This window comes from Macrobrachium nipponense, chromosome 13 (assembly GCF_015104395.2).
Source record: "Macrobrachium nipponense isolate FS-2020 chromosome 13, ASM1510439v2, whole genome shotgun sequence".
Lineage (NCBI taxonomy): Eukaryota > Metazoa > Arthropoda > Malacostraca > Decapoda > Palaemonidae > Macrobrachium > Macrobrachium nipponense.
This window is the reverse complement of record NC_087206.1, coordinates 18221487-18224686: the sequence shown is the minus strand read 5'-3', so window position 1 is coordinate 18224686 and position 3200 is coordinate 18221487.

The window sequence follows — 3200 nt, the reverse complement described above, 5'->3', positions numbered from 1 at the left end:
ACTTTCTTCTTGATTTTGTCAATCAACGTCACGGCTGGTCTATTTGCACGTATCACCCTATCTGTTCTGATACCATAGTCCCAGAGGATCTTTTCCTGGTCGTTTTCTATCACTCCTTCAGGTTGGTGCTCGTACCACTTATTACTGCAAGGTAGCTGATGCTTCTTGCACAGGCTCCAGTGGAGGGCTTTTGCCACTGAATCATGCCTCTTTTTGTACTGGTTCTGTGCAAGTGCCCGATATTCGCTTGCTATGTGGTTTATGGTTTCATTTTTCGTATTGCACTTCCTACATATGGGAGAGATGTTATTTCCATCTACCGTTCTTTAGACATATATGGTTCTTAGGGTCTGATCTTGTGCCGTTGTTATCATTACTTCAGTTTCCTTCTTTAGCTCTCCCTTCTGTAGCCATTGCCATGTGTCATCGCTGGCTAGTTCTTTAGTCTGTCTCATGTATTGTCCGTACATTAGTTTGTTGTGCCATTCCTCTGTTGTGTTTGTCATTCTCCTGTCTCTGTATATTTCTGGGTCTTCGTCTACTTTTATCAGTCCTTCTTCCCATGGTCTCTTGAGCCACACATCTTCACTGGTTTTCAAATATTGCCCCAGTGCTCTGGTCTCGATGTTGACGCAGTCCTCTATGCTTAGTCTTCTCCCTCCTTCCTTTCGTGTTATGTATAGAGTGTCTGTATTTGCTCTTGGGTGTAGTGCTTTGTGTATTGTCATATGTTTCCTTGTTTTCTGGTCTATGCTGCGGAGTTCTCCCTTCGTCCATTCCACTATTCCTGCGCTGTATCTGATTACTGGCTCTGCCCATATGTTTATGTATTTTATCATATATCCGGAGTTGAGTTTTGACTTGAGTATCGCCTTGAGTCTCTGCATATATTCTTTCCTGATCGTGTCCTTCATCTCTTGGTGTTTTATATCCCCTCCTTCCATTATTCCCAGATATTTGTATCCCGTCTCATCTATTTGTTTGATGCTGTTCCCATCTGGTAGCTTTATCCCTTCAGTCCTTGTTACTTTGCCCTTTTGTATGTGGACTAAGGTGCATTTTTCTATTCCAAACTCCATCCTGATGTCCCCGGATACAATCATTACAGTCCGGATTAGGGTATCTATTTCCTTGATGCTCTTACATACAGAATTAGCCATCAGATGGTTCATTCTGTTGCCTCTTTTCTTGAGTTGGTACCCAGCATCCATCTTCTGCAGTATTTTTTTTCATGGGAATCATGACTACTACGAAGAGTAGTGGGGACAGTGAGTCGCCCTGGAAGATCCCTCTCCTGATATTAACCTCTGCTAGTCTTATTCCAGAGTTTGTAAGTTTGTATTCCAGTTACGCATTGTATTTTTGAGGAAGCTGATGGTGTTTTCCTCTGCCCCATATATTTTCAGGCATTCTATTAGCCATGTGCGTGGTATCATGTCGAGGGCTTTCTTATAGTCAATCCATGCCATGCTTAGGTTTGTTTTCCTTCTCCTACTGTTTTTCATTACCATTTTGTCTATCAGGAGCGGGTCTTTTGTGACCCTACACTTTCTTCTGCAGCCTTTCTGTTGGTGGGGGATGGTGCTTGTCTCCTCTAGGTAGTTGTATAGGCTTTCTTCTTGTGGTCATCCATTTGGGCTCATGGTGATTTGTGATACAATGCTGGAGTTGTTCTACTGTTCGTGGGTGGAGGGCCTTGAAGTTTTTGAGCCAGTATCCATGGACTTCATCGGGACCTGGGGCTTTCCAGTTTGGCCTTTTCTTTAGTTGGTGTCTAACTGTGTCTGTCGTGATCTCTGTGAATCTTTGTTTTATTCTCACTGTTTCGTCTTCCTTGACTTCCTGGAGCCATGGTGCATGTTTGTTGTGTGATACCGGATTGCTCCATATGGTTTCCCAAAGTCTCTTACTTGGTTCGGCTTCAGTGATTTCTTGGCGGTTGTCTTTCCCTCTTAGTTGGCTGTATAGTCTTTTCTGGTTGGTTCCGAATTGTTTGTTCTGTTGGTATCCCTTATTCCTGTTCATGTACCGTTGGATCTTATGTGCTTTGGTCTTAAGCCTCTGTTTTACTTCTTCTATTGTGTTGTTTAGTCCCCTCTCTTGTACTTTGTATTTCTCGTTGAGTTCCTCCCTTGTTTTCTTGCTTCTTAGCCTTTTTTCTGCCATCTCTTTCAGTTTACTTACATCAGTTCTCATCACCATGATTTGCTCTTCCAGGCGCCTTTTCCAAGGAGGTTGCTGTTTTGGTTTCTGTTGGGTTGGTTGTGCTGGTGGTGTTGGTGATCGTATCCCCATCAGTTCTGCTACTAATTTTGCTCCTGCATATGCCAAGTTATTTGTTTCTGTGATACTGGTGGTGTGTATTATGCCTATTATTTCATTGACTTCACTTGCTTTCTCCCTTAATTACTATGGAGGGGATCTTTGTTCTCTCTGTATCTGGCTCCATCCATTGTCTGATCTTGTCTACCCATTCCGTCCTCTCTATTAATTCATCGGTGTTTCTTCATGTGTCGTTGTTTGATACCTCATCATCCCTGTCGTCGTCTTATATCATTATTATTATTATTATTATTATTATTATTATTATTATTATTATTATTATTATTATTATTATTATTATTATTATTATTATTTGCTTACATCCTCAATGAACAGCCCTTGTGGCCTTGAACTTATTTAGTAAATATTCCCAGAATAGAATGCTATTTGTTTAAAAAAAAAAAAAGAAATAAGTCAAAGTAAAATAAGTAGAAATTAATAATTGCTACATAGGTTTCATTAACAAAAACAAATAGTCACTGAACTCATATTTACATCTAACTGGAAATTCAAGTGAAAGGATATGCAATCAAAAATAATTGAGATCTAAAAAATACCCAGGACATGAAAAGGTTTCTGTGTACCGTAATGTTGTTTGTAAAACAAATGTTTTTTTCTTTCTTCCACCACAAGAGGATATAAGTTTATCGCCTAAAAAAATCCCCTTCGGTTAAACAAATATGAAAATATATTAATTCCGAGGTAGAGTGAATTAGATATTAAAAGACATTTGTAAATCGACATATTTATATATATATATATATATATATATATATAGTATATATATATATATATATTATGTATATATATCCGTATATATATATATATATATATATATATATATATATAGTATATATATATAAATATGTATATATATA